The sequence below is a fragment of the Oryctolagus cuniculus genome, chromosome 4 (genome assembly GCF_051225735.1).
Source record: "Oryctolagus cuniculus isolate XC-2025 breed Fujian yellow rabbit chromosome 4, ASM5122573v1, whole genome shotgun sequence".
NCBI classification, from domain to species: Eukaryota; Metazoa; Chordata; class Mammalia; order Lagomorpha; family Leporidae; genus Oryctolagus; species Oryctolagus cuniculus.
Window position 1 is genome coordinate 167,650,415 of NC_142870.1, and position 23,788 is coordinate 167,674,202.

The 23,788-nt window shown below is 46.4% G+C and overlaps 1 long non-coding RNA gene and 2 pseudogenes across 13 annotated transcripts in view; 2 read left to right on the forward strand and 1 right to left on the reverse strand.

Annotated features, from left to right (window-relative positions):
• Positions 1 to 23,481, reverse strand: part of LOC149127208 (uncharacterized) — a 70,542-nt gene extending 47,061 nt beyond the window's left edge. For 5 of the 13 annotated variants that reach the window (XR_016232901.1, XR_016232898.1, XR_016232903.1 and 2 more), the window contains exons 1-2: positions 23,217 to 23,471; positions 16,141 to 16,333 (exon numbers count right to left, since the gene is read on the reverse strand). This is a non-coding gene — a long non-coding RNA (uncharacterized LOC149127208). The other 8 variants (XR_016232894.1, XR_016232893.1, XR_016232892.1 and 5 more) reach the window with 8 other exon arrangements.
• LOC138849537 (heat shock protein HSP 90-alpha-like) lies at positions 1,326 to 3,087 on the forward strand (annotated as a pseudogene).
• Positions 3,417 to 4,585, forward strand: LOC127493984 (heat shock protein HSP 90-alpha pseudogene; annotated as a pseudogene).
• Positions 23,482 to 23,788: the final 307 nt, after the last annotated feature.

Genomic DNA, 23,788 nt, shown 5'->3' on the forward strand with positions numbered 1-23,788 from the left:
CATGCTTTCCATTCAGCTTCCTGATGATGTGCCTGGGAGGAAGCACTTGATGGTCCAGTACTTAGGTTCCTGTCACTCACGTGGGAAAGCCCAGTGGAATTCCTGGCTCTTGGCTTCAGCCTGGGCTGGTCCTTAGTGTTGCAGACATTTGGGAAGAGAATCAGTGAACGGAAGAGCTATTCTTTCTCTCTGTCACTTTGCTTTAAAATAAGTATTCTTAAAAATTTAAAATACCTGTATATACATGTATGTATGCATACATATATGTATACATTTTTATATTATCTCTTCTATTTCTCTAGAAAGCTTGGCTAACATGGATAGCTAAGGGGAAAACGCTACTGGGAAATTGGAAACTCTGCTGCTTTAAGCAACTTAATTATCTGAGCAAAAGTGCTCATTGTCTTGAAAGAATAGACATAATTTCTATTGATAGAAATGGGGATTTCCTGGACTTGTAGGAAGAATTGGAGAATCTATTCAAAAAATATGCATTTCATGTATATATTTAGTGCTTTCCCTTTCCTAGACAGCGTGTTCAGTTTTGAGAACAAAGAATGAGATCTAATTCAAATCATCAAAAAGCTTATGTTTCAGAGATAGACATGCAAAAGTGTAGTAGGAGAAAACTATGGCAAGTTGTGTCTTCCAAAGATGGCCGTGCCTTCACCTCCCCACCACATGAGCCTCTAGAGCCTTGCAGCTTCCCCCACCAAGAGGCAGAGCCTGACTCCCCTGCCCTCAGGTCTGAGCAGGCTGGTGACTCTCTGCTAGCTGAGACCATGCAGCAGCAAGGACAGCAGGTGATCACTAAGGCACAGTCCTAAAAGCAAGTGGTTTCTGGCTTACCTTCTGGAAGACTCAGCTCTGAAGAGTTCAGCTGCATGGAAGCAGTCCAACTGCCCTGAGGATGTCCTGCTGTGAGGAAGCCCAAACCAGCCCCTGCAGAGAGACTGTGTGGACAGGCTCCAAGACAGGAGTCAAAGAGAAAGATGCTTGGCCAGCAGACGCTCCCCGCTCCCAAGCTCTCCCAGCTGTAACCACTATTTAGCTACTGAAGACCCCGAGCTAGCTGCACAGCCAGAGCCTTCCTGAATCCCTGACCCACAGAAACCAAGACAGACAAGATACAGAGCTCCACTTGTGTGATTTGTAATGCAGCCATCACAAGTAGAATGATGGCGGTGAAGCAGAACTCCATTGCTTTGTCTACCAGTCTTTACCATGTGGGACCCAGAGCCTGACACATGGTGCATATTCAATAAATAGTAGTTGAATTTTATTGACTAGAGAGCCGTTGGGTACACTGGTAGCATAAAGGAATTATGATTCATGGGTAAGTAGGAAATGCTTCACAGAGGGGTTGGCAAATCAGGTGTATCTCAGGATGAATCAATAGATTTCAATGAAACAAGGAACCGGAAGAGAACACTGGGCGGAAGAATAACATTTGCAAGGTGCAGAGGTATGAGACAGCCTGGAGCTCTGGAGCAGCATGAACAGTTTAATAGGGCACATAGAGTAAAAGGGTGGGAAATGTGGCTAGACAGGCAGGCAGAGCCTGACCAGGAGAAACCTTGGATGCTCACCCAGGAAGGTAATTATGCCAGAAAGCCACTTCCCTCTGCTCATTCCAAAACAGAAGGGTTTTTCAGTCCAGCTAGGCCTCCCCTGATGTCTCCTGGTATTTCCATGCCACTAGTGGGCACATGGGTCCTTTCTCCTGATCTTATGAAAAAGACAGAGTGAGACCTCTTTGAAGCAACTCAACTCCACATACACTTTGCAGAACCCGACCTGCTCCTCCTCAAGCTAGGGGCAGTGTTTTCCTGGGCATAGGGCACAGATCCCATCAGATCTTGAATCTCCAAGATTCCCTGGGCTTGGAAGGAAAACCTCACCTCCCAGAGACAGAGAAAGGGGAAGCAAACTCAAGGTTGCATCGGCATGAACACTGTATTTACTTTCCATGTACTTTTTCCCCCTAGCTCTAAAGAATCCTTACTTGCCCTCGTGAATGATAACTTGGAGCTCCAATCGGATTTTCAAACCAGCAGGGCCCTACACTTTGAAACTGAAAGCCATGAGATAACTCCCTCATTATTCATGTTCTGCAATGACATTCTTGAGATCACACCTCTGCCAGGACAGACTATACTGTAGTGACAAATATCCCAACATTCAGTGGCTTAACATACTAAGTGTCCCTTTCATTCCAGCGGTCCAGCATGTGGGCTGTTCTGCTTCTCTATACACTCGGAAGCCAATGCAACGTCTCCACATGTGCTTTGAGCTCAGCACTCGGAGAGAACAGAAGGTGCTGGAATGTACGCTCGCTTGTAAAGATTCTGCCCAGAGCAGACCCTGTCACAGCTGAGGTTGACGGGAGAGGCCTGCTGCTGCAGAGGCTACAGGGAGATATCCAGGGGGAGAACTCCTTGTCTGCTGCCTCAGCATTGAGGCGGCTCAAGGGAAGCTAGACGAAGAGGAAGAAAAGGAAAAACAAGAACAGGAGTCTGAGGACAAACAAGGATAAGATGTGGGTTCCAACAAGCAGAGGAAGAGAAGGATGCTGACAGAATAAAGAAGATTAAGGAAAAGTGCATTGATCGAGAGGGGCTCAACCAAAAAAGGCCATTTGGTTTGTCAGAAAGCCTGACAACAAGGCAATGAAGAGTATGGAAAGTTCTACCAAGGCTTGACCAATGGCTGGGACGACCTCCTATGGGCGAAGCGCTTTTCACTTGAAGGAGAAATCGGAATTCAGAGCTCCCATTTCTGCCCCGAGAAATGCCCATTTGGGCTTATTTGAAAACAGAAAAAAGGGATTGTAGTATTAAGTTGTGTGGCTGCTGAGTTTTCATTATGAATAACTACGAGAGACCTCAATATCTGGATCTGTTTGAGGGGTGGAGAACTCTGCCTCCAAATAGTTTCCATAGGATGTTACGATAAAGCAATATTCTGAAAATTATCAAAAATAATTTGAGCCCAAATTGTTTAGAACTCTTCATTGCACTAGCAGAAGATGAGTATAGGGAGCAGGCCTCAGAGTACCTGAGTTCAGTGCTCAGCTCCATCTCCTGACTCCAGGTTCTTGGCAACGCAGACCCTGGAAGGCAGCAGAACTGGCACAGTTATTGGGTTCCTGCCAATCACATGGAAGACCTGGATAGTGTTCCTGGATGTTGGCTTTGATTCTGGATCAGCCCCAGCCCTAGCAGGGAAGTAACCCAATGAATAAGAGCATATATACTCTCTCTCTCTCTCTCAAATAAACAAATGCATAATTTTTAAAAAACACAATTGCAAAAAGCTTTATAAGCAGTTCCCTAGAAGAAAAAGATTGGAATACACAGAGACTCTCAAAATCAAAACAAGCTTTCAGAGTTGTTTCCTCTGCTTCTGGTGAGGAGATGGTTTCCAGCAAGGACAACCGCACCAGCATGGAAAACTGGATCACTGGTGAGATCAAGGGCCAGGAAGCCAACCCAGCCTTCGTGGAATGTCTTCGGAAGCATGGTGTTATGGTTTGAATAGGGTATGACTTCTAGAGTCATGGAGACCGTTAAACCCCCAGGCCATAGGTCAATGGTGCTAAGAGGGTAGAACCCTTTCCCAAATGGAGAACAGGAGGTGGTCTGGGGGGATGTCCTGAGGTCACTGGGACCAAGCCCTTGCCATGTGGCTATAAAAGCTGAGTTGGCCCAGCTGCTCCCTCTGCTTGCTGGCTCACATGTGATCTCTCCTCTGCATACACTCCACAACTGCCATCTTCCAGCCTCACCAACTGGCTGACACAATGAGGCTCGCCTGATCTTAGATTGTGAACCTCCAAAATCACAGGACAAAATAGATTTCATGCCTTCATAAATAGCCTTTATCTGGTATTTTGTTGTAGAAACAATCTAGTAACACATAGCTTAGAAATGATCTATAGGATTAAGCCTGTTAACGAGCAGAGTCTAACAGCTGAAGGAACCTAAGGGGAAGACTCTAGTGTCGGTCACCTAGAAGGGCTTGCAACTCCAAGAAAGTGAAGAAAAAGAAATGAGACAGAAAAAGAAGTATGGAAAACTCTGCAAAATCCTGAAAGACAGTCTAAATTAAAGGTTGGTGGGTCATGCCCATGCTACAGGGCCACAAGCACATGGAGCTGGACAGCAGACATGGAATGAATGAGAACAGGCCAAGCCCTAAGAGCATCTAAGGGTGAGATGGCAGCAAGGAAACACCTGGAGATAAACGCTCACCGCTCTGATACTGAGACCTTAAGGCACAGACCATGGCTGGCAAGTACAGTTCTGTCAAGGTTCTGGTGGTCCTGCTCTACGGAACCCTGTTCCTGTCTTCTGGATTTCACTGGGAGGATTCCCAGACACACGCTAACAGGATCTACAGGAAGGTCCAACATGGTCTGGTGAATGAAGATGACCTGTCACTGATGATACAAGGCTGTCCCACTGGGAGAACATCTCCCTGGGAGGAGATGACAGCACATACGTCACACATGGAGAAATCGACCAAGCTCTGCCTCACGGGTGACCTGTACACGTGTTCAACACTTCATCTGTGTTCCCTCTGATGATATACTTCCAAGAATCGCCTCCTTTATTTGTTACCATTTTTAGAATCCATATGGCATCATAACTACATGGAGGGGGAGATAGTATTGCTTTTTTTTTTAAACTTTTATTTAATGAATATAAATTTCCAAAGTACAGCTTATGGAATACAATGGCTTCCCCCCCATAACATCCCTCCCACCCGCAACCCTCCCCTTTCCCACTCCCTCTCCCCTTCCATTCACATCAAGATTCATTTTCGTTTCTCTTTATATACAGAAGATCAGTTTAGCATACATTAAGTAAAGATTTCAACAGTTTGCTCCCACACAGAAACATAAAGTGAAAAATACTGTTTGAGTACTAGTTATAGCATTAGATCTCAGTGTACAGCACGCCGTGGCTGACTAGGCTAATCCTCCGCCTAGTGGTGCCGGCACACCGGGTTCTAGTCCCGGTCGGGGCGCCGGATTCTGTCCCGGTTGCCCCTCTTCCAGGCCAGCTCTCTGCTGTGGCCAGGGACTGCAGTGGAGGATGGCCCAAGTGCTTGGGCCCTGCACCCCATGGGAGACCAGGAGAAGCACCTGGCTCCTGCCATCGGATCAGCGTGGTGCGCCGGCCGCAGCACGCTGGCCGCGGCGGCCATTGGAGGGTGAACCAACGGCAAAAGGAAGACCTTTCTCTCTCTCTCTCTCTCACTGTCCACTCTGCCTGTCAAAAAAAAAAAAAAAGACTCTGATAGTATTGCTTTCTATGTCTAACCATGAGCCTGTGATACTTCGGGCACTGGGGAGAACTAGCAATGCTAGTCCACTTTAGCACTGGCTTGTTTTGGCAGCTCAGCTCAAGGTAGGATGTCTACAATCTAATGTGAACTAGGTGGTCTAAAGGGTTTAGCTATTCAGCCAGAAGCCTTACTGGCCCAAAGTTTTGACACTGGAGTATTCAGAGGTACATCTTAACATTTAAAAGAAAAAAACATTTGCTTGAATGGTGTCATTTTCATTTTCTAGAACCTAATTCTCAAACTTCCCAAGCCCTATAGTTACCAATTCTACATGTACCTCTAGAAATAAATGTGGCAAATTGAGCCTACTTCATGGGAGGAATTTTCCACATGGCTTGTTTTCCAAAGAAAGCATTATTTAAAGGAACAAAATTAGAAGGCTCCCTAGGTGTATCGTGAAGCCATTTGAAAGTAGGTCAGCATCGGTCTTGTCAATGGAAATGTAGTGCCGGCGTCACATTCTGCCTTAAAAGGCTGTTACAAATACAGATCGGTTTAAAAGAAAAATAAAAAGCCTTTAAAAAGTGATTTCAAAAGACTTTAAGCAGCCCATCTGCTCAGTGTTGCAACAAAATACCCCAGACTAGGTGGCTTACACTGCAGAAATTGATTTCTCACTATAAGGAGGCTGGGAAGTCCCAGAGCAAGAGACCTGCACTGTTGGTTTGTGGGGCAGGGGTAGGGAATGGTTTTTCTGCCAAGAGCCATCTGGATCTCGATAATATCATTTATTGGCTATACCAAATTGTCAACTTAATCAGTCTGCTGTAGATTGTTTGAACTTTGGGTCCTGCCTGTGGTTGCCTTGGCAGGGCCAGGTCAAATGATTTCAGGGAGTTTGTACACCCCACGGGCGGGATGTCCCCATCCCTGTTAGGGGAAGGTAGGCAGCAGCCTTCTTGCCGCATGTTCACATGACCTCTCCTTGTGCAGAGAGAGAGCAGGGGACACAGGGAGAGAGAAAAGAACAAGCATTTGTGCCTTAAAAGGGCATGAATCCCGTCAGATCAGAGCCCCACCCTTCAAACCTCATTTCAGCTTCATGGTTTCCTTACCGCAAACACCAGTGCACTGGAGTTCAGGGCTTCAGTGCCTGAGTATTGGGAGCACAGGTACCTTCCACCCACAGCAGCCTGCAGGAAAACTGTCCTTGTAAGAAGGGATCCTGTTACAAACCACGAAACAGCCTTGACCATAACACTTGGCCTCCTTCAAATACTGTGCAGCAGTTCTTTTATATGCTGATTTTTTAAATGGAATTACAACCTGGTAAATTATTTTTTTCAAAAGGTTTTTGCCTAGGTAATTAACGAACAAAGTCTCAACCAAAAAGTTTGCTTGGTTCCTCTCTGTTCTCCCATATAAGCTGGTGTTTTCTTTACCTTCATATTAATAAAGAAACAAAACATCCTTTGTTATTACATGACTTTATTGCAAGGGTCTATTTTCCTATCTGCAGTTCAACTGCCTACTTTTGTTTAGTGCTTACACTTTTTTTTTTCATTTCCTTGAAAGGCAAAGTGAAAGAGAGACAGAGGGATATCTTCCAACCACTGGTTTACCCCCCAGATGCCCACAAGGGCCAGGGACTCTAACTCTGTCTGTCTCTCTGTGTCTGAAATAAATAGAATCAAAAATGGAAGAGGGAAGCAGGAGAGTTAGTTGCAGAGGAAAGCAATGTAAGAAAGATTTGGCTGATGATCAGTTTTCTTTTTTTGAAAGATTTATGTATTTATTTATTTGAAAGGCAGAGTTACAGAGAGAGAGATCTTCCATCCATTGGGTCACTCCCTAAGTGACTACAACAGCCAGGGTTGAACCACACCAAAGCTAGGAGCCAGGAGCTTCTTTCAGGTCTCCAGGTGAGTGACAGGGGCCCCAGCACTTGGATGATCTTCTGCTGTCTTCCCAGGGCATTAGCAGGGAGCTGGACCAGAATTGGAGCAGCGAGGTCCCAAACGGGCTTCCATATGGGATGCTGGCTTCGCAGGGGGTGGCTTTACCCACTACACCACACGGTGGCCTCAGATTTGTGGTTTTCAAGGTGGATGAAGGTATCCATGAGCCAAGGAACAGAAGTGACCTCTTGAAAATGGGAGAGGCAGGAAGGAGGACTCTCCCCAAGAGACTCCCCCACACCTTGCTGTGGGCCCAGTGAAGTCCATTTCATCCTTTTGATCTGAAACGGAGATCATCAACCTGTGTCCTTCTCAGGCACCAGACTAGAAGCAAGTTGAAGCAGCAGCCATAGGAAACCAGACATAAGTGACTCAGCATCGGACACGCGGTCTCTAATTTGATCCTAAGGCAACAGGCAATATTATCATTCCCATTGAGTGGATGAGAAAACTGCAGCTCAAAGAAACTTGCCCAATTCATGGGATTCCTAGATAGTAGGAGTTGCACAGTGCAGCCCCACAGGCAAGCCATAACTGATCACAGGTTGTGTTTGAAGAATCTGCATTCATAAGCTTTCCACAGACAGGTGCAGTCCCGGCTCAGCACCCCGATGACAAAACAGCCCGCGGTTTGGGAATGGGGACTGTCAGCTCTTCTACATGGACACAGCGATGCCCCAAGGCTCCTGGCAGCAAGGCCAGTACCCACCAGGCAGAGGCCGTGGCTATCTGGAAGATGCAACAGTACAGCTGGTCTGACCTGGTTTGTAATGACACAAGGTCAACCTCTAGAGGTTTTCTGAAATATGTAGGACAGGAACTGAACCCTTTGGGAAACAGCAGGTGCGGGAATCATTGAATGTGAGGTGTCACGTGCACAGTGACTTTGTCTATATCCATAAGCACATGAGTCCAGGGAAACACACACTCTAATCAGCGCACCAGGCAGCTCTTGAGTGTTACAACCACAGACTCTTGGCACCATACAGTAAGCACTGACTTTTTACTTTTCTGACCAGAGTCTGGCTGCTGCAGGCTGTACCGTGCTGGGCGTGGCCTCGGGATCTGAGCCAAGTCCAAGTCAGCTCTGTATCTCTCATTATTCTGCAGTTCTGGGGCCAGTGCACTGCTCAGGGTGTCCACTTGGCATGGCGATGGCAGAAGTGCAGCGTGGACAAGGGGAACAATGCAACGCCTGTTAAGGACCAGGCTTGGAATTTGCACGTTGCAACTTCCCCACTCTGTGGCCAAGTGAAGCCCCACAGCACTGGGGCAGGGAGAGGTATGGTCTCCCCACAGACACGGCAAAGGAGCAGCAGCTATTTCCTGTGATTTGTCAAATGAAGCCTGCCCACAGCCCTGGGTTACAGACACACAAACTCATGCCTCTTCTGAGCTAACTATCTGCGCTGAGGGAAGTGCACTATGCATTCCACCACCCGACTGCCAATACATGTGGACGTCTTCTGCGTATCTCGTACACCTGTAATCCCATGATATACAATGCCTATGTGGGCATGGATTCCAATCACGACTATGGAAAACACTCGTATGGAAATACCTGGGGAGGTCCTCCTGCTGCCCTGGTGTCAGCTACAGCCTACTGGCAAGTCCTATTGTGTGCACCGTGTCTGGCTCGGGGCAAACTCTTTCCTTCAGAAGAGCTGTTGAAGGGTGCTGAACTCAGAACAGAAGAAGGGAGATTTGTCTCCAATTATCTTTCCCCTTAGTCAGAGACTGGACAGAATAGTGGCAAATGGGTCGTACCCTTAATCGCATAGTTCTCATAATAAGCTTAATGGCACGACTTCCAAACATTTATGAAGGGAGAGAGAGAGAGAGAGCGTGATATTTTCTCTGAGAAAAGTGTAAAAGCAGACAGCAACTTTGTAGAGCATAAACACATTGTCCATGGTTTAAAAAATGTGTTGTCAGGTATAAAACAAAGGATTTTTTTAGTTCATTAAATGAAATGCTAAGACTCCAGAGTTTCTTTTACAGAGGGCCAGGATCATCATCAGGGGAAAGAACTAGAATCCCTTAAACAAGTAAGAAACGCAGCTTTTTGCACTTTTATACTCCCTCTCATTTTTCCTATTGCAGTTTATTTTTTCTTCAAAATTAAAATATATAAAAGGAAACAAAAGTAATGGCAGGCTGTGCCCTGGACTCTTTCTCTACTAATCAGTTCTGCTTCTGATCATGCTCTGTGCTCTGTGCCCACCACGTTTCTGCTCAAGGGGCGGGGCTAGGAAAGACAAGAAGCTCTGAAGTCAGGCCCTGCACGTGTCCCTAGTCTCAGTTCTCTCTTCTGTAGAACCAAGGTGCTGATCCCTAATTCAACGCAAGACACTGTTCTGAAAACCAATAGGCAATTCCAGAAAGGTAATATGACAGCAGAAAAAATTTGAGTCTTGGGTTATCACAACATTTTCCTTTTTTTCTTATGCCTAGCGTGCAGAACAGACCCCGAATTAGAAAGAGTACATGTGTCTCCACTACATGCTTCTGTATCAAGGACAGGTCCACAGCTGGGGTCAGCTGCACTCTCTGTGGTCACCCAGAGCCAACTCCCAGGTGAGCATCCTACACACACGTGGCTTCCATACTCAGCCCAAGAAGAGAGCAGAGGCCCACACACAGCATCTAAAATGCTTCATCTAAGTGACACACATCACTTCCACGCATGACTAATTGGTTAGAACTCAGCATTTGATCCAGAGTCCCTGCAGTGGCCCTGGGAAACGTGAATGGGCAGATGGACAATTACATCACAATTGTCTTGAACCCACAGAGGGTTTCAAGAGACCCAAATGCCAGTCTTGGATCACCCTGACCTCACATAGCTCAAGGTAGGAGACTCATTTCTCTGCATAGGCTGAACACACTCTCATTCCCTCCCATCTCTGTAACGTGATCATCATTTCATGAACGTGACAACAATGAGGCCAAGAGAGTCCACAGGAAGATTTAAATATTATAAATCCAGATAAGAGGTAAATATGAAGCCTAGGAGTCTGGTCAGTACGATGCAAAGAAAGACAAATTTCAAACAATGTGCAGTATGTAGACAGAGCTTGTTTCAAACAACAGTCCCAATCAGGCATCTCCAAGCCCAGCGGTAGGGCAGCACTACCCTTCAGAAAGCAATTTAGCCAGATATCAAGAGATATCCATGTGTCCATATACTTCAATCCTGGCATTTCAGCCTTAAGACTCTATCTTTTAAAAAAGTTATTCTTCGGGGTCTGGGATGCTGGCATCACATATCAGCGCCAGTTTGTGTCCCAGCTGCTCCACTTGAGATCCAGCTGCCTGCTAACACACCTGAGAAAGCAGCAGAAGACGGCCCAAGTGTGGGAGACCTGGATGAAGCTCCTGGCTCCTGGCTCCAGCCTGGACCAGCCCTGGCCATTGCAGCCATTTGGGGAGTGAACTTTGCCTTTCAAATAAATAAATCTTAAAAAAAATTAAAGTGGTAACTGCCAATTTGGTTGGCATTCAGACAACCTCCTTGAGTCTTAAGAACAAAAAACAAGAAAAAAATTCTTTAAAAGGCTTCAAGTAAAAGTTCACTGCCACTGTGAACAATTTCACTTGAATTTACACCTAAAACTGTATGCCACGTATACCTAGTGGATGCTAAGGCATACATAAAATGGCTTGCTCATGAGGAAACAAATCAAGAGCCATTCTACCAAACATGATACCTGTATCTGACAAAAATGTTAACTCACTTGGGGCCGGCATTGTGGCATAGTGGGTACTGCCACCACCTGTAGTGCATCATCCCATTTGGGTGCCGGTTTGAGACCCAACTCTTCCACCTTCAACCTGGCTCTCTGCTACGGCCTGGGAAGACAGCAGAAGATGGTCCCCTGCCATTCATGTAGAAGACTGGGAGGAAGCTCCTGGCTCACTTCAACCTGTCGGAGCCCTGGCAGTTGAAGCCATTTAGGGAGTGAGTCAGAGAATAAAAGATCTCTCTCTCTCTCTCTTTCTCTCTGTCTGAGTATTTTTGCCTTTCAAATAAATAAATCTTTTTTAAAAAAGTTAACTCACATGAGTCAAAAGATAACAGAGGTGCCTTGTAAGATTAAAGAGACCAAGGAGACAATGCCAACTAGATTCAATATATTATTCCTGATAGAACCAGATTTGGAAAAATATTCTGATAAAAGACATTTTTGAAGCAATTGGCAAAAGAATAAGAGCTTTTAATATATAACTCTATTATATCAGTAATGAATACCTGAAATTTGATCAAAGCCTGATTACATGAGAGTGTCCTTGTTCTTAGGAGAGATACAGGTATAAATTGAAGGATATTTAAGAAATATTTAATAATAATAATAATAAATATTTAATAATAAGAAAAGTATATTCTATTCAATCTCAAATGACTCAAAATGAAAAACCACACCACCAATGCTACTACATATCTAATAAAGACAGATAATGCAAATGTGGCAAAATATTGACAATTGGTGAATTTGGATGCAAAATAATGGACATTTATTGTACTTTGGAATTTTTTGTGAATTTAAGAAAAATTTAAATTAGAAGTTTAAAAAGAGACTCTTGAGGAGGGCATTTGGGCTGGCAGCGAAGGTGCTCACTAGGACACTGGCATCCCAGATCAGAGTACCTGGGTTCAATTCCCAGACCCAGCTCCCATCCCCATCTCTGACTCCCACTCCCAGCTTCCTGGTGATGCAGGCCCTGGGAGGCAGCTGGATGGCTCAAGTCGTTGGGCTCCTCCCACTCACATAGGAGACCTGGATGGAGTCTCTGGCTTCCAGCTTTGGACCGTACAGACACTGCAGTCATTTGAGGAGTGAACCAGTGGATGGGTGTGCCCTCCAGCTCCTCTTTCTCTCCCTCTCTCTCAAATCTAAAGAATTCTTGTGATAAAATGTGTAACAGCCATATAATCATGAGTCCAGTGTGATCTTAAGTTAGTAGAAATCAAGATTAGAAGGAAAATAATGAAGCATTAACCATCTCTAAGTTTGGAGGGTGGATTGGACTAAGAATGCTTTCACAATTCCATTTTTTTCTATATTTTCTTCACATTTTTCATAACTATCACTCTTTTAATTAAAAATACTCTAAAAAACTAAAACTATCAAAACCACAGGAACAGAGTCATTTTTTCCCCATCCCTCCAACTTTGAGCCTGAAGCCTAAGTCCAGAGCGATGATGGAGGGAAATGAGTTCAAGCTGTCAGCTATCAAGGTCTTTCTGAAAGTCTGTGTTTCAGGGGTTGTTGAGTGACCTTTAATGCATACCTGTCGAAGACGGAAAAATCATAGTATTCCAGACGAAGGACTCAATGTATAATTTAGCTTTAGTATCGCAGTGGGGCTGCTGGGTATCCCCAGCCTGCAGATTTATGGCCAAGCAGAAGAATATTTTTGAATTTGGCTGGATTTTTGTGGACTTAAGCTTCAAGTTCATAGGGAACAAAAGAGCAAAACTCCACTTCTGGCCATAAGCTAAGTGGCCCAGGTCTAACTGACTCAGGAGTCCATGGCCTCTTTCAGTGTAGGGGAGGCCAGTATCCTCCCAGTTTCCATGAGGGACCCTGGCCTAAGCCACTCCAGACTCTTCCCCACCTCTCTCCAAGTAGCTTCTTCTGAGTTGATTGTCTGTTTCCATTCTCTGGCTCCTGTTCCCAATATCTGCTTCATCCAGTTCTCCTCCAACTCTTCCTAGAAAAGAAATCCTGTCTCACTCTTGTCTGTCACAAACAACTCAGTACCCCAAACATCCTTCTTCCTTCTGCTTATAGCCTTGGTTATAAGCACCCTTTAAAAGTCTCCCTTCTGGGGCCGGCACTGCGGCATAGTAGGCATAGCTTCTACCTAGGACATTGGCATCCCATATGGATGCTGGTTCATGTCCCAACTTCTCCTCTTCCAATCCAGCTCTCTGCTAATGGCAGGAAAGCAGTGGAAGGTGGTCCAAGTTCTTCGGCCCTTGCACCCATGTGGGTGACCCAGAAGAAGATCCTGGCTCCTGGCTATGGATTGGCCCAACTCCAGCTGTTGCAGCCATTTGAGGAGTGAACCAGCAGAAGGAAGACCTCTCTCTCTGTCTCTCCTTTTCCCTACCTGTAACTATACCTCTCAAAATAAATAAATTAATCTTTTAACAATCTCACCTCTGTCCATTCCACTTACGGGTATTCTTGCCAATCTCCACTCAGCCCTACCTCTCACTCCCAGATTCACAACCCTGTCTTGGTAGAGACATATCTGTCTTTGGAATCCCAACCAGCTCTTCTCACCCAGAAAGGCTGATATTTTTTATAAGCCTCAGGCTGTCCCTGGCTGGGGCAAGCCCCTAAGACATCTGCCTTCTTAGAGCTTATGTTCCAGTTTGCCCAGAATTTGTCGACCTCACCACATCCCCACCAGGAGACCTACCACCTTCCTGTTTCCTGTTTGGGAATTCTAGTGGTTGCAATAATTCTCAGCTGTCCTGTGGCAGTATAGATCATCCTGACACTGCCTTCAAGCTCTCCTCCTGCTAATCTGGCCGGAATATCAACCACAGTTGTCCTAGAGGGTCCACACTCTCTGCGGTCACACAGTTAGACAATGGCATTCTCTGCATCCATCAGCAGTTGTGTGGATTTCAACAGGGTTACAACAGATTTCTGCTCCTCCCTCACAATCATCCCAACCCTCTGCCTTGATATAAACTCCTGCCTATGACAATGCTCCAATGATAAAGCAAAACACCCATGGCCATGGCCATGCAGCTCCTACCCTTCTTCATACAGAGGTAATCAAATCTCATCAAGTCCCGTTCACAACCCCTCAGTATATGTCCTTGCTTATAGATCACTAAAAAATATAGAACCCATTATACTTGAACTTTTTCAACTATAAAACAACACACCAACCCCATAGTCTTCCTTCTTCCCTAATTCAAGGTTGAACCACATTTTTGTTCCCTCAGTTTTCCTGTCTTCTGCATCAATTAACTCCATCTCAAGAAAATTTCTCATTAGCAAACAACCAGTCCCTCCCTTCCTTAAGACAAACACATGTTCAATCCATACCCTTCTGCAGCTTGCCCCACTTCACTGTTTCCTATCACTATACTTTGGGAAGAGTTGTCTTAGTTGGCTTTATTTTTTTTTTTTTTTTGCACTCTATTTCTTTCTTCACTCATTCCAATTTTAGGAATGACAACACTGCTCAAGGACTACCAGCGGCCTCCTTCCTGCCAAATGTCACAGTCACTCCTTCATCCTCATGTTCCTCACTCTCTCGACTCAGTACCATTGACCCCTCCATCACCCTCGGACTCTCCTCCTTGTTTTCTGTGACCACATTATTCTCTCCCAGTGTCCCTCCAGAGACATTCTTTTCTTTGCCCATTCTTTCTCATTCAACGTCTAGATGTTGACCTGCACTGCTGGGAATCAGCTTCAGCCCACACGCACCTCTCTCTCCACGTATTCTGTGATATCACCAATACCGATGGCCACACCAACAGCTCTCAAATTGCTGTTTGCACTCAGGTGTCACCTTTAGGTGCCAACTCATACATAGCTGTCTGACTTCTTAGAACATCCAGGTGGTTAAGCAGAATTTCTGACTGTCTCTCTCCAGCACTCTCTTTCTCTCATACACACACACACACACGAACAACCAAATCCCTTTTCAACATAAATTCTCTCTATTTCAATTAATGCTAACTTCTTTTTTTTGGAAGATGCATTTATTTATTTGAAAGGAAGATTTATAGAGATACACACACACACATAGAAGGAAAGAGAGAGACAGACAGAAAAGACAGATTCAATCTGCTGGTTCACTGCCAAAATGGTCCCAGCAGTCAGGGCTGAACCAGGCTAAAGGTACGAGCCAGAAGCTTCTCCAGGGTCTCCCATGTGGTCTCTCCACGGCTTTCCTAGGCACACTAGCAGGGAGCTGGAGCAGAAGTGGAGCAGCCAGAACATGAATTAGCACCCATATGGGATCCTGCATTGCAGATAGTGGCTTAACCTGCTATGCCACAATGCCAGCCCTGAATAACTTATTGACTTAAATCTATAGATCTCTTTGAATCTTTTCTCTTCTTATCCCCTTACCTCCAAATCTGCAAATCGACAACAAACTCATTAGATTCACCTTAAAACTACTTCTCAAACCCACTGGCCTCTCATGCCATTGCTACCCTTAGTCACAGCTCTAATACCTCTCGTCTATACTGCTGTTACCATACCTGGCAGACCCATCCTATAATATATCCCCGTCCTGTAAGCCATTCTGCACACAAAGCCAGAGCAACCCTCTTGGAATAAGAATCACATGTCACCCACTTCTTCAGACATTCCAGCATCTTCATAAACTGAGATCCAAACACAGTCATGTATCTATGTCTGAGAAACGTGTTATTAGACAGTTTCATCAACTGTGAGTATCATAGAGTATTCTGATAGAAGCTAAGAGCACTACGATGTTTCTAGGCAATATAATTTTGTGCAGTCACCATTGTGTATGCGGAACCTGACCTTTACCCTGCCAAAGTCTTAAAGTGGTACCCAGATAACTGATACGGCTTACAAGAAGCCAGGTGATGTGGTTCAGATTGACACTTATCCTGTCCTATTTATGTCTCTTGGTGTATCATCAGTTTAGCCATCAGACCCAAGGCTCCTTGAGGGAAAGAACCTCACCGATCTAGCCACTGTTATCTCCACAGCACCTAGAGCAGCTCACAGTATAGAGTATATAGCTTCAAAATTTTGATGAATTAATGCAGAAATACACTTCTGATGACTGAAAGTCCAAACTGGAAATGGACACAGGAGGTTAGAAAGGGAAAAACATCTCAGAAGGAAAATAAGTTCAACAGATTGACACTTACATTGCAGTCTGTCTGCTCAGCTCAGTGATAGTTTTTGCTTCAGGGGATACGGGAGAAAGTACATGGCGATGCCTTCCAGAAGAGAGGCTTCGTGTTCTGACAGACACGGGCCAGCATTTGCTCCTTAAAGTGCTGCTCACAAGTCCTTGCTGAGAGCAGCCACCCACAACAGCAGTGACAAACATACAGATACCTGGTGGACAGAGACAGGGTTTGGGACATCAGAAATGACGGTCTTCTCTATTCGCAAATGAGAAGGTAGTCTCTGGTTTCTAATCATGTTTTTGCAGAACCTTCTGTTCTTACAAAGCTTTTGGCACAGTAATATATCGGATAAAGCCACTGTGTGTGATGCCAGCATCCCATAGGAGCACCAGTTTGAGTCCTGGTGGCTCTACTTCCTATCTAGCTCCTTGCTAATTTGCCTGGGAGAGCAAAGAAGATGCTCCAAGTTCTTGGACCCTTGCACCTGCTAGTGAAACCAGTGCCATATTATCTGAGGTGCTATCTTAAGCCCTGGGCACCATCTTAGGCTCTGGCCCAGTTGCCATCTTGTACAATAAGTTTCAATCTCTCCAAAATCCAGCCTGGCTGACCAGAAGTCAGGTGACCGAATGGCTCAACCACCAGTGTCAACTCCATTCCCACCCGAAAGGGGTCACTGCTCCCCCTTCTTTATCCTAGCAAGGCTATAACAAGACCTGCTTTCCTGCAAGGTTCTCTCTTTGCTCTCTCCTTTCAGCCTGTCAGTCCCCTCTCCAGGACAATAAACATCTCCCTTAACTCCCATGTTTGGCATGTTTTGTGGTGGCCTTTCATTGGCGCTATGACTCAAATCCAGGCTCTCCTGTTGACCTTGCTCTCCCCACAGAGATCTGAGCTGCTTTAGGATCCTGGATTCCTACCAACCACTAAACTCACCCTTGGACCTCCTTCATCACCACAGAACACTCTGATTTCCATCCACACACTGGCCCTCCTGATCCTGAGGGAAGACAGGGAATGGGGAGTTCTCCCACTGTGACTTCTGCTCCACCTCGAAGTCCTGGTACCAGGTGCCACCATTCCTTCAGGCTTTATGCCCCGGGTGACAGAGGGTGTGGGTGACCACCCTACTCCCTGCTCCCCTACTCTCTTCGTTGGACTGCCATGATCTTGGGGACACCTGCTATCGCCAGTCCAACCCCTCAGGTCATAATGGGAGCCTCCTTGTCCCACGTTCCATTCAACTCTCCTCTCAGTTGTCTCCTAAATAATCTTGTTCCTCTCAAATTGGCCCCAGATCTCTTTGTAATCAGGCATGGCCCATGTATGACCTCAACAACAAGTCCAAATGGCCGCTAAATGGCATGTTTGACCCTGACATTATTTGGGATCTCTCTCACTTCTGTGAGCATTCAGGAAAATGGAAGGAGACTCCCTATGTTCAAGCTTTCTTCTATCTCCAGTCTAACCCTTCTCTCTGCACCCCGTGTTCCTGGCTCAAGTCCTCTTAGCCGCCAAGGCTCCTACTAAAGACCCAGAGCCAGAGCCAAAGCCCTTCTGTTCTACAGTCGATCCTGCGGATGAGCCCCCACCTTGCCGCTCCCCACCACAAGCACCGGCTCAGCTCCTTCCTGCTCGGGCCCGTCAGTCACTTCCCACTTAACAATCTCAAAGCCCACCATCCACTCCAGCTCTCACTGCCCTGTCTGCCTCTCCCTCTCCTGCCCAGAGATTCCAGGAGGTGACATCTGCTTCTGCTCCGGCTCTCACTGTCCCTTCTCCCTCCTGCCCAGGAATTCTGTGAGGTGGCATCTGTTTCTATTCCCCCTGCCTTATCTCAAGTCTCCTGCTCGCCCTTATCTCACAACCAGTCCTTGTCCACTTCTACTCCCCCCACTCTCTGCCTTGTCTCAAACCCAGCCCCTGCTCCCACTTTCACCCTCCTGCATTCTACTGAGCCAACATACTCTACCCGCCCTGCCACCACTGCGTCAAGCTCTCAACCCCCCTCTCCTGTGCCCAGTCCCCAAGTCACTCACTCTCGTGCAGCAGCTAGGGAGCCTGCCTCCATGTCGCCCCTTCAAGTGGTGGCAGGAGCAGAGGGCATAGTCAGGGTCCAGGATCCTGACTCACTTGCTGATCTCCCACAAATCGGATCAAAACTGGGATCCTTCACCTCTAATCCAATGTCGTACATGAAAGAGTTTCAATGTTTAACCCAGTCCTATGATCTGACGATGTCTTCAGGATCCTCTCCAACACCCTCCTTCCAGAGGGGCAAAAGTGATTTGGGAACAGGTCTGTCTCCAAGCTGATGAGACCCATCAAACTGACCCTGCCCATCCCATAGGAGCAGGTACAGTTCCCAAACAGGACTCCAATTGGAATGACTACTCTCCCAATGGCATAACGGCCAGAAATCACTTCATTACCTGTTGGCCTCAGAAAATCCACCAGAAAGGCTGTGAATTATGATAAACTGGGAGAAGGTAGCCAAGATGAAAAGGAAAAGCCATCTGCCTCTTCACAGCACCTCATGCAGAGTCTCCTCTAATATACCAGCCTAGACCCAGGGTCTCCCAATGACCAGAGCCTCCTCATGCACCATTTCTTTGCCCAGAGTTTCCCTGATATCAAGGCTTGAAGCAGCTTGACAGGGGCCAATTAACTCCACAGGCAGAAATTCTAGAGGTGGACTTTAAAGTGTACAACGGAAGGGATGAGAGCGCCCCAAAGGCAATGCACCAAATGCTAGCCGAGGCTCTTCAGCAATCCGCTGCCTCTGGTAACCCTGCTGACTGTGGGAGTCCTCCAGGTCCATGCTTTAAATGTGGCCAAATAGGTCACTGGGCCAGACTATGTCCCAATCCTCAAGACCCACTGGGTCCTTGTGCTAAATGTCACCAAGAAGGCCATCAGTCAGCGGACTGCCTCTTGTCCATTGAGTCAGTAGGGCATCCACCCCAGCCATGCTGCAGGTGGACCCTCTAGGGCTGGCTCTGAGGACAGATGGAGCCTGGACTCCCGCCAACCAACTATGGCCATCCCTCCATGGGAGCAGGGTAACTGTGACAGTAGCAGGTAGGCCAATTTCTCATTGACCCAGAGGCAACCTTCTTAGTCCTCATCCAGTACTGGGAACCAACCTCGCTGCCTCAAATTCCATAGCCTGGAGGGAGGGAAAACCTTACAGACCCCTACAGACTCCCAACCTGCTCTGCATGATTCATGCAATGCCTTCTTCCCATTCTTTTCTCATTATACCTCAATGTACTGCTCCCCTCCTGTAAACAGTCATACTCTATCAGCTTGGTGCTCAGGTGAGTTTCACCCTCCATCATTGGCCCTGTCCTCCGGCCTCCCTTTGCCTCGCTTTTTTACTACTTCTCTTTTAAGATGACCTTGCCTCTCTCACCCTGTCTACCTCAGGGTCCCTGTCTACTGTCAAACTGTGGGTAGGGGACAACAGTCACCCTACAGAGTGACCTCCTCCCATCCATAAAAAATTACAAGACTCCTCCACATTTCCTTCCCAGCCACAATACCCCCTCCTACTCCTTTCCAGCCTTTAAGATCTAAACCTTATAATTTCCAAACTCCTCCACCAAGTTCTTCTACACAAGACTAACTCCCCCTATAACACTCAAATATTGGCAGTTAAAAAGGCTAATGGGTCTTTCCATCTGGTACAAGACCTCCACATATTAATGCAGTACCCATACGCCTGGTGATTCCTAATCCATATACCCTGCTTTCCTTTTCCCAGTATCCACATCTCACTCCTCCATCCTGGATCTAAAGGATGCATTTTTTACCATTCCCCTACATCCTAACTCTCAGGACACAGTTGCTTTCATGTGGACTGATCCTGACATCTGAGTCTCCACTCAACTGACCTGGACTGTACTCCCCTAGGGGTCCTGGGATAGCCCCCACCTGTTTGGTCAGGTCTTGATCAATGATCTAGGTACCCTGGGTCTATCCTCTTCCTTTCTTCTCCAGTACATAAATGACATCCTCTGTTGAAGCCCCTCAAAACTAGGCAGCCAATGACAAACTGCTACTCTCCTCAACTTTCTAGGAGCCAAAGGTTATCAGGTAGCCTTCACCAAGGCACAGATTTGCTTATCTGAGGTAACCTATCTTGGTGTACATCTCACTCCCACCCACAAGGCTATCACTGTAGACAGAAAGTACCTCTTAGCTAACCTCCCACCTCCTTCTACCAAATATGAAATTCTTTCCATTCTAGGCCTGGCAGGATTCCTATGTTCATGGATTCCAAACTTCTCCCTTCTGGACTGACCACTCTATGAAGTCACAAAGAGATTGTTCCTGGAGCACCTTGTAGCCCCATTAATTTTCCAATATCAAAAATTCCAACAGGCTATTCTGCAGGCCTCGGCCTTACAGTTCTCACACAGCCCTTCCCCATCTTTGTCACTGGAAACCAAGGAACAGCCTTAGGGGTTCTTGGCCATCAAATGGCCCCTCCTTTGCTCCTGTAGCCTATCTCTCAAAAACACTAGATCCCACCGTCAAGGGCTGGGCACCCTGTTTACAGGGGCTAGCCTCAGCAGTGGTTCTCACACAAGAGTGAAAAAACTCATGTTCAGTTCACCACTAACTTCTGTCCCCACACCACCTGTCAGAGCTTCTAACTTATGAGGGCCTCCAGTCTCTCCACCATCTCGCACTATGGCCCTTCAGATGGTGCTAATCAAGGACCCTACCCTCACTTTTAAACCTTGTCCTCCCCTTAACCCAGCTACCCACCTCCCCTCTCCCCCTCCATCTCCTGATCACATGGCTCTTGGTCACTCCTGCATTGAGACTATCAAACACTTACTACCTCACCCCTCAAACATCCAGGAGGGTCCCCTAGTTAACCCTACTCTAGTCTGATCCACAGATTATGACTCCATCTCCTATAAGGGAATAAAAAGGGCAGGATATGCTGTGATAGCAACCACTGATACAGTTGAGGTAGGACTGCTTCCTTTCAATACTACTAATCAACAGGCTGGGCTCGATGCTCTAACCCGTGCCTTTATGCTGGCAAAAATTAAAACCATCACTGTCTATACTGACTCGAAATATGCCTTCCATATCCTCCTCACCCACTCAGCAATTTGGAAAGAAAGGGGCCTTCTTAACACTAAGGGGACCAGCCATGTCCAATGCTACCTACATAACCTCTCTCTTAGAGGCAGCCTGTCTTCCAATATAAATAGGACTTGTCCACTGTAAAGCCCCTCAGACTGATAACTCTGCCATCACAGCCAATAAAAGGTCTTCCTTTTCCTCTTGTTCATCCTCCACTCCACCTGCTATGCTGATAAACCACCCTCAAAACCAACAATCCCAAAAGCCCTCCACTCAGCCCATCTTATTCTATCTCCACCATTTGTTTCATCCCAACATTTCTTCTTTATTATCGTTTGTCAAACAATTTCTTCCTCTCTCACCAGAAGTTACCAAATGTCTTCAACAACTCACCTCTTCTTATTCTTTATGTCAAAAAACAAGCCCTAACTCTAACCTCTGTCCTCCACCCTAATGCTCCCATCAGGCCAGAGGACACCTGCTGGCCTCTGACTGGCAGGTTGACTTCACCCCTATGCCCACAGTGTGGCATTTTCAAAATCTCTTGGCACTGGTAGATACCTTCTCTGGGTAGGTTGCAGCCTTCCCAGCTACTAACAAATGGGCACTAAGAGTTTCCAATATCCTACTTCGGGAGATTTTTCCCCACGTTGGGGTTCCCAGCTCTCTCCAGTCAGACAATGGTCCTGAACTTACATCCCAGGTAACTCAACTACCTACCAAGGCACTTCCACATCCCTTACCACCCTCAATCCTCAGGAAAAGTAGAAAGGGCAAATCATATACTAAAAAGTGCTCTGACCAAGCTCTCTCCTGAGCTCCACTTGGGCTGGATTAAACTACTCCCATTGGCCCTGCTGCATATCAGAGCCCTTGCAAAAAAAAAAAAAAAACATCTCTCAATATATTGCCTTTTGAAGTGATAAATGGACATCCCTTGGTTCCTCTGACTATACACTCTCAATCTCCACTCCTGCTGCCCCAACTACTCTCAAAACATCTCCAGAAATGTTATGGAAATATACAGACACCTACTGCCCAGCTCCAGGTCCAGCCACCTCAGACAGCTTCCCTCCTATTACAGTAGGAGATGAGGTCTTCCTGTCCTCTTCACACCCCTCCTTGCCCCCTATTCCCACTAAACTACATGCTAAATGGACCAGACCTTCCTGGGTTATTCTCACTACTCCTGCAGCAGCAGAATTACAGGGAATCCCCCACTGGGTCCACTTTACCCACCTTAAGCAACCCCCCACCTTGCTGGGCCACTCACAGCCAAGTGTACCGAGACTCAGGTTCCATTACCAACTGTACCCAAGAACTCAGACCCTCCTGCCCTTGATGAACCCGCCTCCAAGAGACAGTGATCACCGGCCTCCCTCCATTTCCAACACCGGATGCATACTGATCCTCTCTTATCACAGCCACTCTTTCCTATAGCTTCTGTGGGATGAAGAACAGACACACGCTTTGCCTATCCACCCCTCCTGGCTCCTTTCAGATACTGAAGATTTGCACCTCCAGGGAACCTCCTCAGACTTCACTCCCTTGAGAACTACACTTTTCCATATCTTCTCTTATTGTCTCACTCCCTCTTCCATACACCACGATGAATTTCCTGATAATATCATCTCTTCCGCTCTTTTATGTCTGCCCTACATCTACACTAGTCCCAGGAACACATTATGCCTGGCAATTTCAGATTTATACCACTTGCACTCCTGCTAAATTACTTAATGCTACCTTCTGCCTCATCATGGGCTGTGCAGGCCCTATCACTCTGTACGTCCACACAGGATCATGTAATGATGCTCACTGGAAATATTGCACATCATGGTCCTGTAAATACTACTATACCAACCACAAGTATGGCCTCCCGGGAAAACAGTTTTCTAAGGTCTTGCTCCAAGAGTAGAAGCACTCTAGCTTGGATGCCACAGGCAGACAGGGACTGAGTCCAACCCCCTTCAGCTAATGACTCCTACCTTCAGGTCTGGCAAGATGAAATCGAGGGATCCATCACTTTCCATACAGGCTCTAACGTGCAAGATCCCCATGGAACCATAAAAATTATCAGGGCTTACTCTCAGCTCCCAAGATGCGGTGGTTGATATAGTAAATGAGTCCTCTATACACCTGTTCCAACTAATTAACCCAGCTAAATCTCCCTTAACAAGGCTACAGCTCATCCATCTGTCTCTCACCCTACTTTATCAACCACCAATTCTACTTTACTCTCCGCCCTTTACCAACAGCAATGCTTTATATGTGCTCCCCTTCAAGAACCTCCCATCATGGCTACCTTACTCACTAATGTTTCTGCTTCTACAATTCCTATACCCCCAATCCTCAGAAAATCACTGGTCACCCTCCTCTACATTCTGGAGGACAAGATCCAACAGGTTGGGTTACCAACATAACAACAACCCAACAAATTCATGCCACATAACATTCCCCGCATCATCAACATAACCATCACTTCTACAGCTTCCTTCTCTGGCCCATCTGAAACTTCATTTCTTTCTAATTATGCCCTATATCATATCAACAGTGTTAA